A 27,150-nucleotide genomic window follows, 5' to 3' on the forward strand; every position below is an offset into this window, starting at 1 on the left:
CTCCTTTTCTGATGTTAATATTAACTTCATCTCATTTCCATTTTATTGTTGCTACCGGGCATGTCCATATCCATCCTTTTCCTTTAAGAAATTCCACTCTTTAAGTACCCTTCTCTTTAAAAGAATCATAGTGTCAGTTGGAGAGAATTTGTCTTTTAATAGACAGATTTAATAGAATTTAGCTTTGATCCCTTGGCAATCCTTTAAGACTGGTGTCTGGTCGCAGTTCAGTGGGCCTATATTATCATTTTCATTTTAAGCAATGTCCTTTGTTTTCTGTCTTTTGCTATACTGATTGTTTTATATGCTTTATCTTTTAAATGATGTTATAATCCTTTTTACTTTTATGAAATATGCAGTTAAAATAATATTTGTCTGAATTATCAGCCAAAAGAATAAATGGCTTCTGACTTTTCCTTAACACAAAATTCGGCTTATATTTATTCTCTGATTTCTCTCTTCACTCATATATTCTGTCTTTTTTAAATTGTTGTTGGAATAGTTATAGATTCACATGCAGTTTTCAGAAATAATTTAGAAATATCGCAAGTAACACTTACTCAATTTTCCCGTAAGCGGTAATATTTTGCAAAGTCATAAGACAGTATCATAAGTGAGGATTTTGATACTGATAAAACTCACCAATATTCTTTGCCTTTCCCCAGTTTTACTGGTACCCATGTTTGTGTGTGTACATGTTTACTGCAATACAGTTTTGTCAGATGTGTAGGTTTGTGTATCTGCCTCCACAATCAAGAGAGTGAACAGTTCCATCTCAGCCCACACCCCCAGCACTCTCCCTAACTGCTGCCAACCACTAATCTATTTTTCACTTCTCACATTTTGTCAGTTCAAATACTTTTTGTAAATGGAATCCTGCAGTATGTGACCTTTTGGGATTGACCTTTTTTCACTCAGCATCATATCCTTGAGATTCATTCAAGTTGTATGTATCAGTAGTTTGCTCCTTTCTGCTTGGAATACTGTATCACGGTATGGATGTACCACAGTTTATTTAACCATTTACATGTGAGGGACGTCTGGCTGTTTCGGGTTCTTGTTCTTGGCTCTTATGAAGAAAGCTGCTGTTAACAGTTGTGTGAAGGTTTTTGTGTGAGCATAAGTTCTCATTTCTCTAGAATAAATGCCCTCAAGTACAGTTGCTGGAGCATAAAGTAATTGTGTGTTTGTTTTATAGAACACTGCTAAATGGTTTCCCAGCATGACAGCTGTATTTCACATTTTTACCAGCGATGTGCAAGTGATCCAGTTTCTTCATATCCCTACCAACTTGAGGACTTAACAGGAGCCATGCTCCTAGGTGTGTAGCGATATCCCACTGTATCATTTACATTCCCGTGGTGGCTAATCTTTTCCAGTGCTTATTTACCATCTATATGTCCCCTTCTGTTCATGTCTATTTGTGTCTTTAGCTCATATCCTCATTAGGTAGTTGTTTTGGTTTTGTTCGGTTTTACTGTTGAGATTTGAGAATTCTTTATGTATTCTAGGTGCTACTCCTTTGTGACATAGGTTGCTTGTGAGTATGTTCTCCCAGCATATCTTTCTTTCAACTTATCTTTCTATCCTCTTTGCTTTTGGTATCAAGTCTAAGATCTCTTGGCCTAGGCCTGGATCACAAAGATTTTCTGTGGTTTTTTTTTTTTCCTAAAAATTTATATAGCTTAAAATTTTACATATTAAGTCTGATTTTCTATTGAATAAATCTTTATATGCATATAGACTTCTATCTAAGACATATGTAATGTATTACATATATGTGCCTTTTCTTTCTGTTGTTCACATTGCAGTGAACTCATGATCTGTCTTCAAGTTCACTTTTTCTCTGTCATCTCCAGTATCCCAGCAACTTTTTAATTTCTGCAATTGTATTTTTTTACTTCTGTAATTTTCATTTGATTCTTTTCAGTAACTTCTATTTCCTCCTTAAATTATTTTCATTTTTTCACTTGTTTCAAGAGAACATGTGATCGATTATTGAAGGATTTTTTATGATGCCTTCTTTAAAATCCTTATCAGATAATTCCAGTGTCTGGTTCATATACATATTGGTGTCCATTAAGTGTCTTTTCTCATTCAAGTTGTGATTTTCTTAGTTCTTCAGTTGATAGGTGATTTCCTATTGTATCCTGGATAACTTGCCTAATATACTAGTGGACGCTGGGTTCTATTTACATCTATTATTTTTAGGGGCAGCCACCCTGTTTAGGATTAGCATGCAGGTCCTGGCTTACTTTCGTGGGCCATGGTTCTAAATGACAGTTTCATTTTACACCCTTTATGGTGATGGTTTAGTCTGCTTGGTTTATCTGGTGCTGCAGGGTCTCCCACTCATCTGTCCTCATGCTGCTTGAGGGGTGGAAAGGGTTTTCTTGGGCCAGGATTATGGGTTTCTCTTTTTGGGGGGTGGAGATCCTTAAGCAAGAGGCTTCCTAAGTCAGGTGCCTTTTGTGATGGGATTCTCCCCTAACTGTGGAGGACAAAGAACGCTTCCCAGGTCAGGTGCTTATCGAAATCCACTTAATCCAATGGATGTACAGTGAGATCCATCTTACCGCTGACCTCAGTGTTTGGGCAGAGGTGGAGAGTCTCAGGCCCGCAGGGAGGGAGGCTTCTTGGGCTGGGCCATTTGTTTAGGTGGAGGGCCTTCTTGCTGGGGCCACCCTATTATATTACTGTGGGAATTTCAGTCCTTCCAGGGAAGGAGAGCATTTTCCTGAGCTGTTTATCATTAGTGGGGCTCCCAGTAGATCCCCATTGCCCATTGTGGGTTTGCCTAGTTTTGTCTGAGGAGTTCTCATTCAATATGGGGGAGGAATGAGCCTACCCATGCTGCCTTCCATTGCTAGGTTTGAGGGACAGGACACATCGGATCTGGATCATCTCCTCCCAGTGGGTGGGAGAATGTAAATGTTCTGTCACCGTGTTGTTCTCCAATGCTGGCTCCCAAACGGGTGGTTCATCTTCCTCTTAGCACCTTGGAGAGTTCTCCTTTGGCCGTCACCTACTTTCTTTTCATGGGTTATAGTGGTATTGGCAGGCAAGTGGGGAGAAAGGGGTCTATCCCATGTTGTCCCAGCTACAAGTCCACTATTATTAAATAGCTCTTTTTAATCATTAGGCATTCTTTTTCCAGAATATTTTTAGTGTTTGTGTTTAGTTTTGCATCCGTATTTACAACAGCTCATTTTACCTCTCTCTAAAACATTTTGTTTACATTATCATTTCTTTGTACTCTAAATTTATTTTTGAGTAAAGGTTTTGTTTATTTACATATGGGGGAGAGAGCACACATGAGCAGGGGGAGGGACAGAGACAGAGAACCTCAAGCACACTCCATGCTGAATGAGAGGCTAACACAAGGCTTGATCCCCTGACCCATAGGGACCATGACCTGAGTGGAAGCCACGGTCAGTCACTTAACCAACTGAGCCACCCAGGTGCCCCTATACTCGAAATTTCTTATATTCGAATTGTGAATTATAGTTCTCTCAGTTGGCGGGAGAACTTTTTTGTAATTTTTCATAGTGGAGATCAAGGGATTACCCAAAAGACCTGTTTTCAAGCCCTTTGCAAATTTGAAGAGATCCTTCTGTAACTTTGTTCACAAAATAAAAATATGGTTGAATATACAGTTCTTGGGACATGAAATGTTCACTGCAGTATCCTGCAATCATTTCTCATAGAATTTTATGTAGTACCTTACTCTTCCAGATGCTCCCTGGAGGGAAAACTAAAATTCCATGATCAAATAAATTGTAGAAATGTTTCATACTTCAGGCAGTTCATTTCTTGAAGTTCCAGAAAATATATCAGCTTCATGAAAACTCTGATATAGCCTTCATTTGACAAACTTGTCCAATTTTGTTTGGCCTATTGTTTCTCAAATGATGCAATGATGATGATGCACTTTCTTTCTGTGCTTTGCCTATTAATATTTATATCCTCAATACTCTCAGAAGTAAAAAACAAACAAACAAACAAACAACTAACCATGAATTAAATAGAGGGATGTCTGGAGTGGACCATCGGGACAGGAGCAGAGCCTCAGTGATGTCATCCTGAAGCTTGGTCTTTTGTACCCCCATCCTCAGCCTGCTGGAGGCTCACCTTCATCCATGTTGCCTTCTGGCAGAAGGAAGGTTGCTACAACTTTGGGCATCAGAACCGTGTTCGCAGTGGGGTGACGTGGCAGCAAGAGGCCTTCTTTGTGCTGATTGTTCTCTGAGTTTATAAAGGAAACCTTTCTCAGAAGGCTCCTGGCAGGTGTTCCCTTTACATGTCATTGGTCCAAGCAAAATCACATGCTTGCTCCCAGCCACAGCGGGACTTAAGAAGATGGATACCTGGCAAGGGGGGTATGATGGCTTGCCCACCTTAGATCTGTTCTGATCTACCCTTGAGGCTTGACTCATTGGTCTCCCAAATCAAATCAAGTTTCTCTAAGAAAGGAAGATGGGAGAGGAGTGGTTGCTGGGTATGCCACAAGTGGTGCCTGCCACAATCTTCCTCTAAGGAAAGTGGCAGACATGATACACCATCAGAAATTCTTTCTGATGTGTGTTCACCAATTTTTGTGCTTTGTAGAGAAGTTGGAGGACAATTTGTTTTATGTTCCTTGTAGAGAACCTGTTTTGTTCTATCTGACACTTGTAATTTTTATTTATTTAAAATCATATGTTGAGCAGAATGGGTCTTTTATTACGTGGCCTGGATCTTAGGAAGCTTTTCTGTTATGTCGACTTAGTCCTTCTTTCCACTGGACACAACTTTCTAGCATTCTCTATTTAATTATTGCTTTTGCTCTTGTTTTGTTTTTCTCCTGAACAACAGACAAAATCCTTAAGTTGGACTTTTCTTTCTTTCTTTCTTTCTTTCTTTCTTTCTTTCTTTCTTTCTTTCTTTCTTTCTTTCTTCTTTCTTTTCTTTCTCTCTTTTTTTTTTTTTTTTTGTCTTCCTTTCTATTTGTCAACTTCTCTTTTTCTGTTTCATTCCTTTCCCATCCAAGGTCTGAGAACTAACCCTAGTCTGCTGATTTGTAGAGTGTATGTCCTGCCGGATATGACCTTCAATGTAAATTTAGTTTTGCTCCTGGCTTTTGAGTTCCTTAACATTCTCTTTTCTCTTATTGAATTCCTTTTCTGTTTCCTTATTTCAACGTTTTTCTCCTTCTGTGGCTTGCTCTTTTTTTAAAAAAATATATTTTATTTATTTATTCCTGAAAGACACACAGAGAGAGGCAGAGATGAGGCAGAGGGAGAGGCAGGCTCCCTGCAGGGAGCCTGATGCAGAACTTGACCCCAGGACCCCGGGATCATGACCTGAGCCAAAGGCAGATGCTCAACCGCTGAGCCACCCAGGAGTCCCTGTGGCTTCCTCCTTCTGTTCCACTGTGACCAAATCCTCTTGGATGTTTCGAAGACTCTAAGATATTTTAAAGCATCATCATTATTTTGTGAACAGTGATTTTTTTTCCTTCTTCATCAGGGTATTATTTCCCTTGTTCTTCATTGTCTTTTTGAAAGTACTATGCTAACTTTTTTTTTTTTTCCTAATCCACATTACCCCAGTGTCCTGAGATTTGTCAGAGCGTGGAGGTAGTTTAGTGTGGCTTTCCAACTTCTCTGGGAGTGTGTTCTTCCTCCTCTGGCTCAAAGGGTATGGCTGGTGATTTCTTTCTACATCTATTCCAGGAACATGGCCCTTCAGTGGAAATTTCTCCCAGATTTTGGCCTGTGTTCTTCTCTTATCTTCCTTTCACAGTTGGTACTGACTATCCTTCCTTTTTATTTATTTCTGCATGTATTCTTTGGGGAAATTAGAAAGGAAATCTAGTCTGACTCTGGGCCAGCACTCATATCCAGTTGGTGGGTACTTGCAAAATCCCCCGAGAGGCAATGTTCAGTAATAGGGAAAAGCACGGAGCTTCCTAGTTAGTAGTCTGACTCCCAGCTCTGCCTCCTGCATGCTGTGTGACTGTAAGCCCATCACTGTACCCCTCAGAGCATTGACTCCCTCAGCTAATAGGAATAGCCAAGTGACAAGGTCTCTGAAAAGATAAAATAGGATGGATACTACATCTGAGGTGCATGACACACTGTCACACTCACTGTGTGTTCAGTCCCCTCCCTCCTGTTCCCAATGCTCTGCAGAGAAATAGCAAGCATCAAGTTGACCTTCTGGTCAACCAACTCTTCTCTCGTGACCCAGGTTCTATCTGTGCCTGGACCCCATTCTTGCAGCCAGGGCATACTTCATATTTAGAGATGCTTTCCATATAGACTGTGGTCTTGGGATGCTCAGTAGTCCCCCACCACCCCTTCTGTGCCTGGCAGGACACTCCCAGGCACTTCTTTTTGAGAAGCAGACTATAAAGTTGGGATCCCAGGTGGTCTAATTTCTAGATCTGCTCCTTATAACCTATGGAACCATAGTCCAACTCTTTCTCCTTCTCTCTGATTCCTTTTCCTCATCTTCAAAATGGGGATAATGATTTATCTGCCTCATTGGGTTAATTGAACTGTGTAAACCCTTTAGAATGGTTCCTGACACATGGTAAGTATGGTATCCGTGTTTGCTGTGGTAGTGCTAATGGTAATGATGATGGTCATGATGATGGTGATGCTGATCATGATGGTGATGATGATGGCAGCTTTCACCATCATCATTAGACTCTCATGCTGCAGACTCCCACATCTGGGCACACCATGTTCTGCAATGCAGCCAATGCACTGCCACCCCTCCCCTGCCCCGCCGCCTACACTCCTGTGACTGTTGGACCCCAGGGGTTGGTTCTGATTCCCCTCCCAACTTTCCCTCCCTATGGCAGTCACCTTCTCTATGCCCAGGTATATTCACCTAGCATTGTGGCAGATGAGAGGATGGAGACTTAAGAGGCCCTATCCTTGGAGACATCGAATGGGAGACAAGCCCACCATCCAAGGAGATTTAGACATTTATCTGCCCAAAGGCAAGAAACTGAACTGGATGATCCTTCAAGGCCGTGATTCTGTTCAAAATCCTTCAAAGACTCCACTTCTCCCTCGGGACAGAGCACAAATTCCAGAACACTGTACCATCTGCCCTGCTTTCCTCTTCAGCATCCCCAGCCATCCCCCTCACAAGCCTCCACAATTACACATGGTCCTGACCACATCATACTTCCCCGCACCTCCACACCTTCCCACTGGCACACAGCTTTGCCAGGACAGCCCCTCCCTTCCCGCCCCCCTCCCTGGACCCAGGGAACCCTTGTGTCCCCCACCCTGTGGCACAACCTCTGTATCAGTTGGTCCTTACTAAGGAAGCACACCCTCTGCCCTGCCACTGGCGCCCTGCTCCTGTCCTTAAAGTATCCTGTGTCAGCTTACCTAACAGCACACAGGCCACCTGCTTGAAACCAGCAGTTTCTTATAGTAAGAGGATGCCCAAAAAGCAGCACTTGGGACATCAACAAAGCACAACTTTATTTTTGTCCCCTTTGCCCCTTTAAAGTGTATCCAGTTATAGCCATGTCACTCTGCTCCTAGATGAAAACTCTGGTGGTCCTGTGACTTTTTTTTTTTTTTTGTCCATGAAAAGAGACTCTTAAGAACTAAATATTTTACTCATACAGGAAAGTACAGAGCAAATATACCAGGGTGTTATATAACAAGTCACCCATATTGAACAAATAGTAACAATATTTGCTTCAGAATTTAGGAAATTAAATATTAGGGACTTGGCTTCTCTTATTATGCTAAAGTTGCCTTTTATCTTCTCATATTTTTGTACATTTGCTGTGTGTGTATGTTCTGTAAACAGTAATTTGTTTTACAGCTTTACATAAAAGGTATCAACAGGAGATGATACCTGGCTGGCTCAGTCGATGGAACGTGGGACTCTTCATCTCAGGGTCTGTTGAGTTCCAGCCTCACATTGGGTATTGGGATTTCTAAAACAACAAAAAACCTTAAAAAAAGGTATTAACAGGAGGTGACACCTGGAGCCCCCTTAAACTGATATAGCCTTAAAATCAAGACTTTCATTTCTACACAACCAGATTCGCACACACTGTGGGTCTACAAGATCTTGTCTTAAAATTTCCTCTAAATGGAGTAATACTGCAACTAGAATGGGTGTTTATTTTTATTCAAGAGACTTTTTTTTTTATTTATCCATGTTGCTCTGTATAGATTTCGATTATTTTAAGTCCTGAAGAGCAGTCCATTGATAGCAGCTATCATTGATAGCTTCAATGTCATGTTATTGGTCATTTAAGGTTGTCTGTAAGTTTTCAGTATTGTAAGTAGTACTGCTATTGCAATCCTCTCAAGTCCCTGTGGATGAGTATCTCCAGAGCAGATACATGGAATTGGAACTGCCCTGGTGTGGGGAGGCACATCCTCAGTTCCTTAAGAACTGCCAAAATGTTTCCTGAAGAGCTGGCTTCAATTTATAACCCCACCTGTACTTTATGTGTGCTCCTGCTTACTGTATCCTTGAGAACTAAATCTTTGCTGACATGCAGAATGTGAAATTGTGTTTTGTGGTCATTTAATCTTGTTCTGCCTTTAATACTGGAGAGGGTGACCATTTCCCCCATGTGTATCGGCCATTTGGTTTTTCTCTCTTGTGATTTGCCTGTTCATATTCTTTGCCAAATTTTCAATTTGATGCTGCATCTTCTCTTGATCTGTTGACTCACTGTTCTACTCCTACCTCTGGGTGACTCAGTGCTCTGGGTAATAGCAAAGGTAGAGAAAATAATTTAAGCCTATATTGCTGCAAACTCAAGCCAAATCACCACAATTCCAGGAGAGAGAGAGCTTCCATCTTTCCGCGGTAGAAGTATCTAGATGAAATGAGTAAAATGTAGTGTGGCTGTGTAACTGCAGGATTTGCAGTTCCATGGTTTGTTTTTTAGACTGGCTCTGCCAGTATCACTAGATGCTGAGACCCATTAGCATTACTCAGATTGTCTTCTGGGCTTTCAGGGCCAAGTGAACCCTGTTACATGTAACTCAGCTTATTCCCCTTCATAACATCATTCTTGCTGTTTTGGTTAGGTGACTCTTGAGGGGAGCTCACTAAATCTCTCTTCAGATTACCACTTCATTGGGTGAGGGGGTCGCAAGGTTAGGGCAACCCTGAGGGATTACACACCTTGCAGCCTTGATCAAGCATTTACTTCTACTTGGTAGGATCCCTACTATTTTCTTGGCCTCCTCATTATATGGCCACACTTCTGCCTGCTTTCTCTTGCTCTCTTCTGTGCCCTCCAGTAGGATCCAACTCTTTCTGCAAGGCCTGACTGACCTAGTCTCTTCTCCCTGAATCTGCTAAACTTTGCTGACTAGGTAACCAGGTCATTTATCTTGACCTCCTTGTAAGAGGTTATTCCTTTGATTCACTGTTTATACCTAATAATCTATAGAAAATTTTTGAGATTAGTTAGAGATCCATCTATTTCATTAGTCTTTTCAAACTAATATTTTTTGGTTTGGTTTATTATCTACCTTTTAGATCATAATTGACTCATGTCTGCTCTTTGACATAGTTCCATTCTATTTCTTTTCAACATTTCTGTATTATTTTTTTTCTTGGGCCTGTCTTTATAAGCAGCAGATAGCTAGATTTTTTTAAAAAAATTCAACCAGTAGTCTGTCTTTAAATAGATAAATTTAATACACTTTATGTGTAGGGGTCAGGGAGGAGATTAGAGACACCTTTAGAATCATTTGTTCTATCCTTGTTTTGTGTTGCCTGCTTTTGTGTACTATTGGACAGATTGCATTGTCTTACCTGTTGAACAGATAATCCTCCATGCTGCCACCCACCCACACACCCTTTTTCTTTCCTGATTTGGAAGCTCCAAATTTCTATTATTTTACATTTAAAAATAAATGTTTTAACATTTTGTTTTTTTACAAAGTTCAGAATTATTCAGTGTCTCTATGATTCCCGTAAGTAAGACAGTGGCAGGGTCCCGTCTCAGCAGGGAGCCCCACCCAGGCTTCCCATTTCATAAGGGGAGGGGGCCGGTTCAGTTTTCTGTTCCCAGCAGGACAGGAACCCCCTGCTACCTCTGTCACTATACCTAAAGCAAGCAGGCTCTCACATTCAGTGCAATTTGGTCTCCATTTATGTGCATTGGGAGGATAGGCTAGTTGGCAAAGGCCTGTCAAGAAGGGGTCTCACAGGACCCCACAACCTCTGCTGCTCATCTCTGGAAGCATAGCTGGTGTTCCCTCCAACTCTCAGTATTTGGGCCATGGTTGCTCCTCTGCCAACCCTATAAAGAACTCTCTAGAATCCCTGGGTTTTTGCAACACTGGCTCAGATTCAGGATCCTGGGTAAATACATCTGGTTGGACATAGAAGTGGGTTCAGATTCCCACTGAGACACTTACGCTGGGAAAGTTTCCAGACACAAGAAGGAAATTCAGATTCTGAGCCTATACTTTGCTTTCACACACATCCTTAGTAGTAGCTAATATATGTATTAGTTGGCTTTGCTGTGGTTCATGAGTGGATAGGCATGAAGACAGACAATTTTGTTCTCTTTGCATTGTGTTTTGTAAGCACTGTGGTACATGCATCTATCAGGTCAGCCCCTGCAAGTGTCCATCACCCTTGTGACAGGCCTGCCAGGCTGAGTGCCATATATCAGCCCCTCTGACTGTAAAATCTGGTGGGAGGAAACAGGTTTACCTGGTTGTAAGTCCTCATCAAATGCACATATTTTCAAGTACGATAAGTGTAAAATGCAGGACGTACTTCACCTCCCATTTCTGGGAACACCTCAGCCCTTCCCCTGGCTGGCTCTCCTTCCCCAGCTGATGTGAACCTAGGAATCTGCAGATGCAACCATTGTTCATAGACAAAATCTTCTGATATTTCTGCATTTGGGAAGAGAGCAGCTCTGGGAGAAAGAGCAGAGCTCAGTACTGGGAGAATGCAGTCCCAGACTATCCCCTTTCCTTTCCTCTCTAATGTAAGGGCTTCCTGGGATGGCCTGTCCAGCTGCCAATTTGCCTTTTGCTCTGCTTCCTTGTCAACCCTGCTCAGAGACACTGTGTTCTCCATGACCTTTTAGTCCTCGCCATGACCAGATGAGCAGCCTTATTTTTTACTTTTATACATTTCACAGTACTTTATCCTATGCTGTATTTGTTGTTGTTCTTGACTGAAATCATTATCCAAAATCATTGGTTGACCTAGGCCCAAATACTGACCCCCCGCCCCCGCAAAAGGTTTAGGTTGAGAATCCTCTAAATCAGTTGTGCACAGTTGAAAATTGTCTCTCATGGAGCGACTAAGTCTGGTATAATTGGAATATTCTCAAGATTTCAAATATAGGCACCTTAATGTAACTGATAGTACTGTGTTTCATACTGGAATTGATATCATAAAGAGAAGATGAAGGAGCAAGAGACATAGAGGAGGGACCCAGAGGCACAGAGCCTTCAAGAACACAGTGTTTCTCATGAAGCACATGGTAGACGTGGGGTATTGATCATGTCAGAAAAATTAACAAAGGATGATGGATGGGAGAGAGAATATAAATATTGGTTCTGACATTGGACTTAAAATTCATTCTTATTTTGTATTTTTAAAATTGAGATATAACTAACATGATATTTTATGAGTTTCAGGTATATAATGATTCAATATATGTCTATATTGCAAAATGATCACCACAGTAAGTCTGGTTAACATCCATCACCACATATAGTCACCATTTTATTTTCTTGTGATGAGAACTTTGAAGATCTATTCTCTTAGCAATTTTCGAGTACACAATACAGTATCATTAACTACAGTCACCACACTGCACATTACATCCCCATGACTTGTTTGTCTTACAACTGGAAGTTTGCACCTTTTTTAAAAAAAATTTTTTTTTATTTATTTATTCATGAGAGACACAGAGAGAGGCAGAGACACAGGCAGTGGGAGAAGCAGGCTCCCGGTGGGGAGCCTAATGCAGAACTCGATCCCAGGACTCTGGGATCACACCCTGAGCCAAAGGCGGATGCTTAACTGCTGAGCTACCAAGGTGCCCCTGTGCCTTTAAAAATATATATATTATTTGCCAGAGAGAGAGCACAAGCAGGAGGAGCAGGAGAGGGAGAAGCAGGCTCCCCACTAAGCAGAGAGCCTGATGTGGGACTCAATTCTAGGACCTTGGGATCATGACGTGAGCTGAAGGCAGACACTCAACCAACTGAGCCACCCAGGTGCCCCAGGTTTGACCTTTTGACCCCCGATCCCCCTCACATCCCCACCTCTGACAACCATCAATCTGTTTTCTGTATCTACAAGTTTGGAGTTTTGTTTGTTTTTTAGATCCACATTTAAGTGAGATCATGTAGTATTTGTCTTTCTCTAATTCACTTAGTGTAATGCCTTCCAGGTTCATCCATGTTGTTGCAAATGGCAAGATTTCGCACACACCACATTTTCCTTATCCCCTCATCCATCAGTGGACATTTAGGTTGCTTGCATGTCTTGGCTATTGTAAATAACAGTGCAATGAACATAGGGGTGCAGATGTCTCTTCAAGTTAGTGTTTAAACTTTATTCTTTTAAATGACCTCAAACTCAGATGCCATGGACCAGAGGAATCAATGTCAGATGGATGGCATACAAATCCAAAAACATAGCTCAGATTCCCTACTAAGCATGTGCCTCTGCTGTGGTGCTCTCTCTGGGTCTGCTTGTTTCCCATGGGTCTGCCCAGAAATGCACATCTATATATGCACAGCAGCCTTCTTTCTGATGAGAGGAAATTGAGCTAGAGACTGATTGGATTCAGTGGAAGGCCCAGTTGATGTGAAGCCCCAGTGTGGGCTCCTGGCTGGAGGGCAGGCCCTTTCTTCCCCAGACAGAAAGAAGGTTAATGGGAACAGAGAACAACAGATTTCAGGGCCTTGGTCCCTGCTCCTGGAACTGCTGCCCAAACAGACCCTGTGCTGGCTTCCAAGCTAATTGCTAATCTAAGCAGAAGTGCCCCCATCCAGGCAGGGGTGCAGAGCCACGAGTAGAGCCAGGACCAAGTTGTGACCTGCTTCTCTCCCCGCCACCCCGGTGCTGGGAAACTTCTTTCCAACTGACAGCAGGGCTGGGGAAAGAACACCTGCTCCCACATTTTCCAACTCATAGCTGTCTCTGCTGATGGCTTATTCCTCAGAACTTGCTGGTCTCTGCCCACTTACTCTTGCCAACTCATCCAGGTCACAAGGTATCATGTGTCACTGTTGTCCACCAAATCCGGTCTGAGAGCCTTTTGGGATGGAATGATCAGTTACAATAGTAGCAGAAGAAAACACCCTAAGAAATCAGTGGAGCAAGTGCCCCCCTGCCCGGGAGAGCTGGCCGGCCATTCATTCCTGCCCAGGAGCCGAGAAAACAGCACTAATTGTTGTGTCCTTACAGCAAGGCTGATCCAATCCATAAAGACGATCAGCATGTTTACTGCATATTTGGTTGAACTGTATCCATTCAGACTACACAGGCAAGGTCAGCCTGAATTAGTTAGAGATATCTCATTACATAGGCATTTTCAAGAAGTGGTGATTTTTTTTTATCACAGTATTTCACCATATTTTTATGTATCTAGGTAATTGGACTTAACTGCTACTTTTAAAAAGTACCTTTAAATGGAAGCTCTGAGACACATTGATAATTAGCATCCTTTTACACCCTCAATTAAACTGCCAAAGTCCCTAACACTTTTCTTTCTTCTTGAGTTACTTAAATATAGCTCTGTAATTTTATTTATCCAATTTGTTTGCTCCGGCAGCTCTTCTTCAATAATGAAGAGGAAGACTTAGGTCATACTCGTATCAAATCATCATAAATTCTAAAAATCTGCCAAGTCCAAATTTCTTAATGAGGGCTTTAGTTTATAAATGCATCTTTGGTTTCAAAAGCCTACATTTCGAACAAGGAAAAAACACATTTCTGTTCAAACCACACAGTAAGTTTGCTGGGTTCTGGCTCACAGACCCGTATCTACTAGTTTATCCATTTATTCTTTGGTGCAAACATCAGAAACAGGAAACACTTGAGGCAGAACTCAACTTTCAGGAAATGCATCTGGTAAGTAGTACAGGATAATTTTTTCAAAAATGCATCGGGCACCTGCCTGTGCTGGGTGCTATGAGACCACAAGCGTGAGCTCTCAAAGGGCCTACCACCTGGTTTGGGGATGGCGTGAGGGCTTCGAAGGGCAAGCATGGCTGTGACCTGCTGGGCATCTCTTGGGGCTCCGTGCTGGCAGCGTGATCAGTCCTTTCGTGAGCTAGCATGTGATGACTGTTCTGAGCTGCAAAATCTGCGTAACAAACAGATCACAAGAGACTGTGCTCCGGCCATGTGCTCCGCAGGTCTGCAAAATGAGCTTCTCCTGACTGCAGCTGAGGCAGCCAATGATGCTTGATTGCTTTACAGGAATCAAATTAGGAGAGTGAAAATGCCTGTCAGTCACCGCTAAGCACACGTGCTAGGGAAGCTCTAAATCAAAAGCTGTCCGGTAATCAACGAAGAGTAGCTGATTAAAATCTATTAAATTCCCCAACTTAGAAATTGATGGTTCCCTCCCTGCACACCTTCTAAATCTCATCTGACAGTTATGTCTGACATTATTTATCACATGTGACAAAATACTACCAGAGAAGAGGACGCACCTTTGACCAAATCATCACACTTGGGCTGGTTTTTTCTGCACGCATAGAGGTGCCTCAACTTTCTCCCAGCAGACATAAATAGATGAGAAGGTAAAAATGTTCTCCTTTCAGATAACAACTCAAACAATAAAAAACAAAAAACCCTTCCATAAAATGATTCCTCCAAAGGCCACATAACTCGAAGTCTGTTGGCCAAACCACTTTGAAGTCAGATATACACAAAATTGGTTTTCCTCCAGGCATGCAACAAAATGCAAATACCCACTACTGAAGCTTCCTATGGGAAGCTCAGAACTAGCTGAAGGTCAGTGTTAAGTGTTGGACCTGTGTATCCACGGAAGGCTGAAGATTTCAGAGATATGAAAATTCTAATATATCACAGTCCAGATATCTGGAGGCCATTCTGCATCCATTTGTTGGATTCACTTATGGGTATTAAACCTACATTCACCAATTTTTAGTTAGATCGAACTTGGATAGACCACTTAAATGCTCAGAACCTGTTTCTACACCTGTCCTATGGGGATAATGATAGGCCACAGCTTCTTGCAGTCATGTGGATCATGCAACATGCACATAAAATACCTACTTTGGAACTTAGCACATAGTAGGTGCTCAGTAGATATTTGCTGCTTTGATTTCTGCATTCTGCATAGAGCATGATTTCTGCTCTAAAATACTAATGCTGCAGTGGAACCTTTTAAGGTCTGTGAAATTACTGACATGAACCATCTTGCCGTGGAGAATTATCTTTGTGGTTTGGGGAGGATGTTAATACCTGGTGAGGCAGCTAGTGCATTCTGACATCATCTTTTGTCTCCTCTTCTTTTTAAAATATTTTATTTATTTATTTGAGAGAAGGACAGAGTGCATAAGCCAGGGAAGAGGCAGAGGAAGAGGGAGAAGCAGACTCCCAAGTAGGGAGCCCAATGCGGGCCTTGATCCCAGGATCCTGGGATCATGACCTGAGCCAAGACAGATGCTTATCTGATGGAGCCATCCAGATGCCCCTCCTTTGTCTCCTCTTGTTGGTGACTCCCCCCTCCTCAGCTTTATTGAGATATAATTGACAAATAACATTGTCCAAGTTTCAGGTGTACAGTGTGATGATTTGATATACGTATATATTGCAAAATGATGACCACAATAAGGCTAGTTAACACTCTAACCTCACAGAGTTAGCATTTTTTGTTTTTATTGTTGTTGAGAACATTTAAAATCTACTCTCTAGCAACTTTCAGGTATACAATACAGTATCATGAACCTTGGTGTGTGGAAAGATCCCCAGGACTTACTCATCTTCAAACTGGAAGTTTGTACCTTTTGACCACCTTCACCCATTTCTCTCACCCCTAGCTCTTGGCAACCACCAACACTCTCTATGAATTCAGCTTTCTTAGATTCCACATATGAGTGAGATCTTAAGTATTTTCTTTCTCAAACTGACTTCTTTCCACCTGGTACCCTTTGGGGTCATCCATGTTGTTGAAAATGGCAAGATTTCCTTCTTTTTGATGACTGAAAAATATGCCAATGTATGTCACATTTTCTCCATCCATATATCCATTGAGAGATGCTTACATTGTTTCTATGTCTTGGCTGTTGTGGGTAATGCCGCAGTGAAGATGGGGGTGCAGTTATCTCTTCAAGACAGTGATTTTCTTTCCTCTGGGTAGATACTCAGAAGCGGGATTTTTAATGGTATTTATATTTTTAATCTTTTGAGGAATCTCCATACTGTTTTCTATAGTGGTGGCACTATGGAAATCCTCTCTAGCTCTTGTGATCTCTTGTCTTTTTGGTAATGGCCCTTCTAACACTTGTGTGGTGGTGAGAGCTCACTGTGGTTTTGACTTGCATTTCCTGATGATGAGTGCTGTCGAGTACCTTTCCATTGTACCCGTTAGCCGTTTGTATGTCTTCTTGGGAAAAAATATCTCTTCAGGTCCTTTGTTTTTCATCTCTCTTCTACTGTACCTTCCAGTAAACACACTGATTATTCCCCCACTTCCCAGCCTTCTTCCATATTTATGTGTCTATGATTCCCAGTCATACTACAGCATCATTTTTCCTCCCCTTTGCTCAGTTCCTATCTTGCTTATTAGTAGACCTAAAAGGCCTTCAGGGTGTTTCTCACCAATTACATGTGTCTATTGGGAATTGTTGGTGAACTGACCCTGCCTTGGAATTTAGGCATTCAAGCCAGCTTGAAATTAGCTCTCAGTTTTGCAGAACCAAGTACCCTCAGGTCCTTCATGCCGAGGGAAGTGAGTTTTTTATTTTTTATTTTTTTAGATTTTATTTTATTTATTTATTTATTTATTTTATTGAGACACACACACACAGAGAGAGAGAGAGAGAGAGAGAGAGAGAGGCAGAGGGAGAAGCAGGCTCCAGGCAGGGAGCCCAACATGGGACTCGATCCTGGGTCTCCAGGATCACACCCCAGGCCGCAGGCAGCACTAAACCACTGCACCATCAGGGCTGCCTGGGAAGTGAGTTTTAAATCGTAGGTCTGGCCTACTTAGCAAAGACTGGGCTTTATCAAATGGGAGAATGCCTGGGTGATGCTGGCTTGAGCTCTTCCGTGACGAAGGAGCACTTCTCCGTCTCTGCTTTTTATTGGAAATGGCATGAGCTTTATTGCCTAAGTGTTAAAGCACAAGGACAAAGTAGGAAATTACTTTAACTTTCATTCAGGGTGCTATATTGCCTGCCTTTTTCCAGCGGGTATGAAGGGCAGTTGGCCATGCAAGAAAAGGGTGTATTTTGCAAATAAGTGTCCCTAAAGTTCTGTGTTTCATTTTTTTAAGGGCTTGATCCCAGAATAGCTGTAAAAGTATTCCCTTGCTACAACTTTTTTATTTGTTCTAATGTATTGGGATTATGATACGACTTAATATAATAAAGCAGATTGATCGGTAAAAAAATAATGGTGTTTGCATAGCCAAAATAAGTTTGTTTCATATTGGAAGGATACTGTTTTCTCACAGAGTTAAATAACTATTAAATCTTGGGATCAGAAGGGAGCAATCATTTATCTAAATGAATCTTTGTATGAGATCCCAACCAAGTGATTACCTAACCTATGTTTGGTTTTATCTACTGCCAGAAGCTCTTTTTCCTTGGATGTAACATCATACCTTTGCCGTGCTCCATTAGAAATCTGTTCTCTGTATTATGTTCCAGTTGGTCCTGGTATACCCTGTACCCACTGATCCCACTCCTGATCTAATAGAACAAATCAGAATTATTTCACCTCTCTTCTAGCTGACAAGGTATAAAATATTTGAAGGCAGCTTTTACATTTGCCCTGTCTTTTCTCTTGTCCAAGGTAAGCTTCCCTAGTCCTCTCTTTCCTACATACCATCCCTGTTGACTTCATCCTGATAATGCTCTGTTTGATCCTCGTTCCTTTTTTTGTTTTTAGTTTAAATTTTATTAGCCAAAATATAATACATCATTAGTTTCAGATATAGTTCTCAACAATTCATTAGTTGTGTATAACACCCAGTGCTCATCCCATCACATGCCCTTCTTAATGCTTGTCACCCAGTTACCCCATTCCCCAACCACCTCCCCTCCAGCAACCCTCAGTTTGTTTCCAAGAGTTAAGATTTTCTCATGGTTTGTCTCCCTCTCTGATTTTTATCCCATTCTTTGTAAAGGGAAGTGTCCAAAAATGAATAGAACAAGTTAGATATTAACATGATAGTATGCTTTCATGAGTTAGGATTTTATGGCATGCAATTTTATGGCATGTGTCGGGAGAAAACACTTCTATGATTTATTATATATCCCATGATGTACTTATTTATTTGGTTGTGTATACTGTGCCTTGGTAAAAAAAAAATATTTAGTCTAAGATTAATATTTAGTCTTAATCTTAGAAAAGTACATAGATCGCATTAAGGTAAAAGAATTTGTTAGGAAGAAATCGGATCAAAAGGCAAATGACAGTAGGAGAAATAAAATTATATCAAAGGTAAGATTAATACCCAATGCCTGTCAGACACCCAGCCCCCTGCTTCCACAGCTGAAGCAAGATGGCTTTCATGAATGAAGAAATAAATAAAATCTTTAAAAAAAAGAAAAGATGATAACTCTAATCAGTTATATGATTCACAGTCTCCAGAAGATAACAGCAACCCCAGTACTCAAAAGAAATACAACCAGTTTTGGTATTGAGATATTATTGACTCCATGTGAAAAAGACACTGGATGGAATATTTAGAGATATAATTTCCAAAATGCCTTTTAGATGTACAGATCTATGAATTTTAATAAGTTTATACATGTGTGTAACCACCACCACAATAAAGACAGAAAATACTTCCATCGCCCCCAAAATTTCCTCATGCCCCTTTGGACTCAGTTTCCCTAGCCTCAGTGCCTGGCAACTACTGTCCTAATCTTATTGTCTACAGTTTGGCCATTTCTGTGTCATATAAATAGTCATATAGTGTGTCACCTTTTTGCCTTCTTTCATTCAGTATAATGCTCTGAGTTTCATCTGTACTGTGTCTTGTCTGTCTGTCTGTAGTCCATTCCTTTTTATTGTTTTGTAGCACCCCAATGCCCTACTGTAGCTTGCACCCAGTTTGTTTATCCCTTTATCAATTAGCGGACATTCACACTGTTCCCAGTTTAGAGTGTTGTCTTAGCCCATTTGGACTGCTATAACAAAAACACCATATCCCAGGTGGCCTAAAAACAACAAGAATTTATTGCTCACAGTTCTGGAGTAAGTCCAAGACCAGGCACCAGCATATCTGGTTCTGGTAGGACCTGCTTCCTGGTTCATAGACAGCCATATTTTCCATGTGTTCTCACATGGTGGAAGGAACAAGAGAGCACCCTGGGGTCTCTTTTATGAGGGCACTAGTTCCATCCACAAGGGCTCCATCCTTATGACCTAATCACCTCCCAGAGGCCCCGCCTTCAAATGCCACCACCTTGAGGGTTAGGAATTGCTGGGGGACACATTCAGTCTAGTGCAAAATGATTATGAATACAGTTGCTATTAACATTCATGTACGTGTCTTTATGTGGATTATGTTTTTATCATTTCTCTTGAGTAGATATGTAGGTGGAATGCCGGATCCTATGGTAAGTGTATCTTTAACTTGATGAGAAACTGCTAAAATGTTTTCCAAAGTAGCTGTGCCCTTTTTAGTGCCCACTAGTGATGTATGAGCATTCTAGTTGCTCTCCATCCTTGTCAGCACTGGATATTCTCAGCTCTTCTTTCCTTGTAAAATTTAGACACTCTAGTATGTATATAGTGGTATCTATCCCATCATGACTTCTATTAGCTTTCTTTACATTTGCTTGATGGCCTGTAGTGATACAGATGTTTATATCTGTTGCCCATCTTTTACTGTATTGACTTTTTCCTTAATGAGTTTGAGGGCTCTTGATGTATTCTACATAAAATTTTTTAACATATTCATTTTGCAAATATTTATGCCAGATGATGGCTTGCGTTTTCATCGTCTTAAGAGCACTTTTTAAAAAAAGAAGTCTCCAATTTTTGTGAAGCCCTGTTTGTCATATTTTCCTTTTATGATTCATGTTTTATGTGTCCTACCTAACTCAGGCAGGGTCTCCTGTGTTTTCCTCTATGTGTTTTATCATTTTAGGTTTAATATTTGGGCTGTGTTAGTTTTGGACACTCTATCCATTGCATTATTGGAATAGTATGTGAGTCAGTTTCAATGATATTGTTCTTAGACAGTTCTTAAAGTTTATTTATTTATTTATTTATTTGAGAGAGAGAGAGAGAGAGAGAGAGAGCTAACGAGCATATGTGCCCACACACAAGTGGGGTGAAGGGCAGAGGGAGAAGGAGAGAATCTTAAGCAGATTCTGTGCTGAGTGCAGAGCTGTACACCAGGCTTTCTCTCACATCCTGAGATCATGACTTGAGCTGAAATTAAGAGCCAGATGCTTAACTGACGGAGCCATCCTGGCGTCTCTGTTCTTAAACAGTTCTCAATAAAAGTTAATGACATTGTGTCAAAGAATATACCAGAAATAATGTCTGTTGGGGAAGCTGAACCAAGGACATATCTCTCTGTTGCTCTGACATAATCCAGTGGTAGATTATATGCATTTAGTGTTTGTTAGTTAATTGTTATTGTTTCTTTTTAAAATTTTTATTTATTTTTAAAATTCAAGTATACTTAACATGTAGTGCCACACAAGTTTCTGGTGTGTGATATGCCAATTTAGCAACTTCACATGCCACTCAGTGCTCATGGCAAGTGTAGTTTTAATCTCCATCACCTATGTCACCCATCTCCTCACCCACCTCCTCTCTGGCAACCACCAGTTTATTCTCTGTATTTAAGAGTCTGTTTTTTGTTCGTCACTTTTTTTGGTTAGTTTATTGTTTCTTAATATTAACTCAGAAGCCCTTCTTTCTTGAATGAATTAGGTATATGGTAAATATACTTCTGACTCATGACAAGTAAAATCATGTTGTCTGCAAACAGGAGGAAGTTTTTAGTATTGTTTTATAGAAGGTTGGCGGAAAGAGCACATACAAAGGATTGAGCTTTTCCAAAAGTAGTATCTAAGCAATTAAAAGCACGCTTTTAAAATGTGAGCCAGAAGGCATTTCTGTTTTTCCTGGAATCCTCAAAAACTATTTCTACCAACTTACACCCCAGTGATATTTTTAAGGTGCTGATTTTGTGTTCAACCCAAGTCAATAAAACCATCTTATCCTCTATAGATTACTCCCTAGGTAATAGGGTATTGCATTGGCCAATATTGGAAGAACCAGATCTAAAGATCACCTCATTTAGAATATTGTCTGAGAAGCTCAGACTTCAGATTTATATAGAGGAAAACAGGCATACACTTTCAATGAAATGTTCCATAAAATAAATATATCTATATATTGGAAGGGAATAAAGAGTTGTCCTTTTGTTTTTTGTTTTCTTTTTAGAGTTGTCCTTTTGAAAGTGATTTAATGGTCACAGAATAAAACTAGATGGGGTCATAGCCAAGGACTTGATGGAAACACTTTTTTTTTTTAACCGTTTGACCACTTTAACCCATTTCACTCACCCACTGCTCCCCACCTGACAACCTCCAATCTGTTCTGTGTATCTATGAGTTCAGGATTTCTTTTTTAGTTTCCACATATCAGTGAGATCATAAAGTATTTGTCTTTCTCTGTCTGATGGAAACACTTTTAATAAGTTCACAAGGAGCTAGACCCTAAGCTCAGTGTGAATAGGGTCCACATCTTTCCTATTCATGCTTATATCCTCAGTTTCTAGCTCAGGGCCTGTCACATAGTAGGCAAAGAAAGAAAGAAAGAATTAATGAATGAATGAGTATTTCCTGGACCCAGTTCAAAAGCTGCTTGGGCAATCTTAAGTATTTAAAAGTAGGCATATAGGCCAGCCCCAGTGGCCCAGTGGTTTAATGCCACCTTCTGCCCGGGTCGTGATCCTGGAGACCCCAGATCGAGTCCGTTGGGCTCCCTGCATGCAGCCTGCTTCTCCCTCTGCCTGTGTCTCTCTCATGAATGAATAAATAAATAAAATCTTTAAAAAAAAAAGTAGGCATATACCCAGCATATCCCAGGCTGAGTATTCTTCCTAGAGATGTTCTCACTCAGGACTATAAAAGGGCATGTAGGAGGATGCTGATTATGTATGGTCTGTTTGTGGGACTGAGTTGGAGGTAGCCTAGGTGTCCATCCCTAAGGGTAGGTATGAATAACATGAAATACTTTGCAACGATCCAGATGTACATAAACAGCAATGAGGATAAAAAAAAAAAGATTCTTTAGTCAGAAAAGTAAGAAACACAATGAGATTCATAGTATGGTACATTTATGTAATTTAAAACACATGGATGTTTGAAACAACATACATTTTGAGGCAGTGTATCAAGGGGGCACAAGAACATGGATTCTGGAGCCAGAATTTAGGGACCCAAATCCCATTTCCACTACGTACTGCTTATCTTGGGTGAGCTACTTAGTTGCTTTGTGCCTCAGTTTTCTCATTTGTAAAATGGTGACACCTCATTGTACTGTTATCCAGATTGGGTGAGTTAATGTATGTGAAGCATTTGGGACATATCATAAGCGCTCCAAGACTATTATCTATTATAAATATTATTACAAAAGAATATGCCTCAAGACATGTATCAAACACATTAGAGTGGGTGGCCAAGGGGGTAAAAGAAAAGGAGTAGGATTTGGAGATGAAGAGGAGAGGAGGAAATAAAAGGAAAAAGAAAATTATTTAGAGCTTACTGTTGGGGCAGGGGACCTTAATTTGTGACACTGGGGAGAGTAAATTTTCCAGGTGTCCCTGGTCTCTGAGATTCCAAAACTTCAAAACCACTTTCAAGTCTTAGATACCTATGTCTAGACCTGTCCTTGTTACAGTATTTGAAAGCCAAACTTAGATCCTTGTATAAGAATGGATTGTACCTGAATCTTTCAAGGTTACTAGCATTTTGAGCAAGTGTTGAATTGATGAGAGCTCTAATGATCCCTTCTGATTTCACTTTTCCTTATCACTTTATTATTATCATCAGGATTTGCTTTATTTATTTATTTTACCTAATGTATTTTTTTGGCTTGGCAGTCTCTGGCAAATCAGGCACAAGAAGGGAGAGGCCGACATCTGCTGTGGCATGTTATAAATAAAACTGGTTTTAAGTGTTCAGCAATTTGTAGGGAAGATATGGGAGAAAAATCTTTTCCTCCGGGCAGCCAAGATGGAATTTTAAAAGTCACTGGATTATGAAATATTACTAGTGTAATTTGAAGTCTTTCTAGTGAGTCTCATTGTTTTGAGCCCCCAATCTCACCACTGTAAAGGGTTAAAATGAGGGGACATGCCAGTCTTTATATAGTCCAGAATGTCCTTCCAAATGCTGGTCACAAGCACAGAGGGACCAAATATAACTTGGTCTTGGTCAGCAGCTCCTTAACATGGAGGCAGTATTCGTAGTGAGGTTTGTTACAAGTAATTTGCTTCTACTAACATTAGTTTTTTGTGTGTGTGAGTGGATCCAGATTATTCCTATAATAACTTCCTTCTTTGTTATTTGCATTTTGTATCAGAATTTCATGAAGAAACAGTATGCACCCAGATACAAATGAGGAGGTGTTAATGAAGAGGCTGTTTACATAGTGTAGGCAGGTTAAGGAACAAATGAGATGGTGAGGCTCCCTGAGACTCACACAGATGGAAGATATTCCCACTCACCAAGGGCTGGAAGGAAAGGGTTACCGAAACCCATTAGAGCTGGAAGAGGAGCCACTGAGTGGGAATTGCCACTGCTAGAGCAGCACAGCTCTATCAGAGAGTGAACAGGGGAGATATACTCTGACCTCTCTTATCTCATGCCCTCAGATTTCCTGCCATTCTCTCCCACTGGCTTAACCCAACTGGAAGCCAGTTGTAAGGTTGTCTAGGAGATGCAACCCACAGGTATCAGCTTCCCAGGGCCCAGGACAGAGAGGAACAAAGAGTGGATTGGGGGGTGGCAAATGGAGAACTGTCAGCATACATTTCTTTCTTTCTTTCTTTCTTTCTTTCTTTCTTTCTTTCTTTCTTTCTTTCTTTCTTTCTTCTTTCTTTCTTTCTTTCTCTTTCTTTTTTACAAAGAGAGAAGTTTGAGACTCTTCTTTATACCTATGGGAGTGTGGTACAAATGTGAACATAATATGTTAAGTATTTTATGGCAGAAAAGAGACTGCAAATTACTGGTCTATGAGGCGGTCTCCCAGGGTAGAACTTTGGGTAACATTTTCCTCTCTAGTTTGCTATCTTTGAGCACAACTAGGTTCTATTTATAAATACATTTGGTAGGCAAATTTCTATTAAGATTTAGATATCTGTCTTTAGAAGAAAAGTCCCCAGGGAATGTAAGCTCCATTTCCAATTCATTGTCTTCTTTGCCATTGTATACCCAGCATCTCACACAGTGCCTCCTGGCATTGTGAATGAATGAATGGGAAGTGATCTTCATGCACCTTATATGGTCTAGGTATGGATTCATTGTCTCCACTCCAGAGAATATGATAGTCATTTTGCTGATTATGTAAAATTCCGTAAAAACAAACGATTATCATGATGGGACCAGATAGCCATGTAGGTGCTTGCACCTTGATGGTAAAATGGAGGCTTATAACTAAGATAATTATGTTCAGTTTGCCAAGGAACAGAAAGGAATTAGGACTAGAAAGAGATTCTGGTCCTCTGAGCCATGGAGTTTGACCATGGCCCTCTTATGCTGATGAAGGTAAGAGTGGAATGGCATTTCTCTCTTATCTTTCCTGCAAGTATTCACTGCACTTAGCCTTCCCCCACAAAAATGAGAAATGTAAAGTCAAAAGCCTAGAATATACAGAGATGTCGTAAACTCCAAATCTCTTTGGAGATATATAACATTAAAGCTTATCAGAAAAACTGGTATGCTCATATTCTTCATGTTTTGGGAGAAGATTCTTGGTCATTTTGATGGACATTCTGAGGATGCTACTAAACCTGATTAAAAAGGAGGAAAGCAAATCATTCAGGTTACTGTTTGTCCTAACTTCTGAAAATGTCACAGCTTCCTGTAGAATGGGTTGCTTGAGACTGAGAAGCCTATACTCATTTTTTATGACAAGCACTCCAAAGTAGAAGCATCTGAAGGCTTAACACTGTAGGTAACCCAATATAGGGTAAGCCAATATGAGAGGTCAAGCAGTGTGTAGGGAAGTGATCTGAGGATCTAATCTCTCAGTCAAGAAAATGCTATGGGCAATGTCTATTATGAAGTTGAGTGGGAGATAGAACCTGTCAAGGTACATGGTGACGGGTCAGGTCTTATATTGGGGAAGAAGTTACCCCCTTGCTGAATCTCACAGATAAGCTAACATGAAGTCTAATGAAAGGAATTATGTCATGAGGCCTTTGCCATTATGATGAGTTCTAAAAGCTGAACAAGTTGTCCCAAAGTGCGAGACCACAGACATAGGCTTGGGGAATCCAGACTGTTGTTTTCATGGATCTGGACAACTTTCCTGAGATGGGTGGGAGAGTCAAGTCCTCCTGAGAAGAAGTAAATGGGTCTCCCCTTCTCTCCAGAATTGTATATGCCAGGTATCTCTGGGCCAACTGATAAAGCCTCTGATAAATGGGAAGACTATCCACTATCCAAGGAGCCTTGCTGAGTTGTTTTCAGATGGGCTAAGATGAAAGCAGGGTGAGAAGCCCAACTCCCAGCCCATTAATATCCATCAGAGGGTGTAGGACTCATATCCCATTATCTGCTGCTGGCCAGTGGCCCCTGAGAATGGATTTCCCCCAGTCCAGGGATCCATGTGTTAGAAACCAGATGACAGAATGAGCAACTCTCCAAGGAAGGCCTGATGTGGAAAGCCATACTATTCTGGTGGATTTAAGTGCCATCTACATGGAAAGGATGCTTATTGCCTAGGGGAGAATTAATCTACGTTTCCCAAGTCATGAAGACAAGGTATTTTTAAGTATCCATGGAAGGGATAGTAGAGCTCTACTATGGAAAGGAAGGAATTGGTATGTAGCCCCAGTGGATCTGGGAGTATCTTGTGTATGGTTTGGCTCAATCTTCAGGGAAAGTATAAAACAAAGCCTATGACACAGAACAGGAGGTATAAAAACAGGTCCACAAGACATGTATGATTAGTTCATTTATGGCAACAGTGAAACGACAATGCGATGAAGGAAAGATGGCCTTTCCAAAGGTGTCAGTTGTTTAAATCTGGACCCCTCTCTTATACTATGAACAAATATCAACTCCAGGTACATTGTAAATGTCAACGCAAAAACAAAAAATAATATGGCTTCTGCATCTTGGTGCAGTGGCAGTATTGTAGCCAATGAAGTTTATCCAACACATAATTATTGCTAATTAAAAATAATACGGCTTTTAATAAAGAATATGAAAGATATTTTTATGACCTTGGAGAGGCAGAGAGTTTTTAAACAGGATATAAAGAACATTCATCACAAAGGAAAAGACTGACAATTACGACTATATTAAAAATAAACTCAGGGGCACCTGGGTAGCTCAGTTGGTTAGGTGTCTGGCTCTTGATATCAGCTCAGTCTTAAACGCAGGGTTGTGAGTTCAAGCTCTGTATTGAGCTCCATGCTGGACATGGAGCCTACTTAAAAAATAAAAATACATGAAGTGAGTTCATGCAAAGACACCATTAAGACAAGCCACAGATTGGGAAAACATAGTTACATATATGTACATATATGTATATATACATGCACACACATATGCATACACATATACATAAAAGGATACCTCCAAAACATATGAAGAATAAACAAGATACCAGGAAGACAAATATAGGTGGCCTGATAGAAAAATAGGCAAAGACTCAAATAAGCACCTTACAAAGGAGTAGATTCAAATGACCAACAAACTTACAGGAAGA

General features: G+C 40.7%; 1 protein-coding gene and 1 pseudogene across 10 annotated transcripts in view; both read left to right on the forward strand.

Moving 5' to 3' along the window:
• Positions 1 to 27,150, forward strand: part of CALN1 (calneuron 1) — a 529,066-nt gene that overhangs the window by 354,587 nt on the left and 147,329 nt on the right. The gene's annotated exons all lie outside the window — the stretch shown is intronic.
• Positions 26,552 to 26,672, forward strand: LOC119872445 (annotated as a pseudogene).

Source organism: Canis lupus, chromosome 6, assembly GCF_011100685.1.
Source record: "Canis lupus familiaris isolate Mischka breed German Shepherd chromosome 6, alternate assembly UU_Cfam_GSD_1.0, whole genome shotgun sequence".
Classification (NCBI taxonomy): Eukaryota; Metazoa; Chordata; class Mammalia; order Carnivora; family Canidae; genus Canis; species Canis lupus.